Source organism: Solanum tuberosum, unplaced genomic scaffold (assembly GCF_000226075.1).
Source record: "Solanum tuberosum cultivar DM 1-3 516 R44 unplaced genomic scaffold, SolTub_3.0 scf00060, whole genome shotgun sequence".
In the NCBI taxonomy this organism is placed as follows: Eukaryota; Viridiplantae; Streptophyta; class Magnoliopsida; order Solanales; family Solanaceae; genus Solanum; species Solanum tuberosum.
The window spans coordinates 2,060,483-2,061,764 of NW_006238985.1; positions in this window are offsets into that span (position 1 = coordinate 2,060,483).

Below are 1,282 nucleotides of genomic sequence, written 5' to 3' on the forward strand. Positions count from 1 at the left end.
TCGTAATAGCGTTGATGGATTTTCGATAACTCAATCTACTAATTTTCCTTACATGACTCATTATCAAAATATTCTTATTGGTCGATATGATTTTGATTTGAACGAAACTATCAATGAAAGTGACTGGTAATGCTCAATAATTATATTTTGATTATTATTTGTTGATTTTGTCAATTATTTATTAATTTATATGATTTTATTATTACTATTATTATTATATATTTTGTAGCAGTTTACCTCAGCAAGATAGGAATATTTCTCCAAGTTATGGATTAGATAATTATTTTGGTCAGTCCTCACACTTTGAAATGACGGAAAATGTTGGGACATCCTCAAATTTTCATGTCTCGCCTACTTTTGATTCAGATGATTATCAGTATGTCGAACACTTGATTTTTTATTTAAGTAAGTTAATTGCATGAGATAAATATTTATACTTTTTTACATATATAGGGAAAATATCACACAAGCTGAGCCCATTGATCATGTGAATATCGATGATCGTGACCTTCCAAATTACGGCTCACCTTCAGCTAGTGATAGTGATGATTTGCCTAATGCCGAGGAATCATGAGATAATGTTCCATTTGAGGCATCATCTAGTGATGATGATTTTTAATGCCCAATCGGTCGCCAAAACCAATGTCCATGAGTCCGTTTCATAATCATGAAATTCCTTATCTTGATCATCTCCAACATAGTCCAAATATCTTTGGCGATACACATGATGAATATTCATCACAACGTACGTGGCGTGAACCGGAAGATTTCATGAATGGTGCTATTTATATTGAAAAAGGCATGTTATTCAATTCAAAGAAATTTTCTTTCATCAATTTATAAAAGAATGAGTATAAACAGTACTATTTATAATTTGATTGTAGTCGGAAAATACCCTACTTCATTTTTATCACAAGGACAAGTAAATTTTGGAGAGTGGATTATCTATAATGACGAATCGTTGACCGACTTTTTGAGGGTTCCAAATGACTACATAGATCAAATCAAGTTAACAATACTTGAAATCTATGTTAGGAAGGAGCCTAAGACTAGTCAACAACGTTCTCCTTTATCGGTCGATGTCCATCCCCGATTAGAAAATCGTAATAGCGTTGATGGATTTCCGATAACTCAATCTACTGATTTTCCTAACATGACTCATTATCAAAATATTCTTCCCGGTCGATATGATGTTGATTTGAACGAAACTATCAATGAAAGTGACTGGTAATGCTCAATAATTATATTTCGATTATTATTTGTTGATTTTGTCAATTATTTA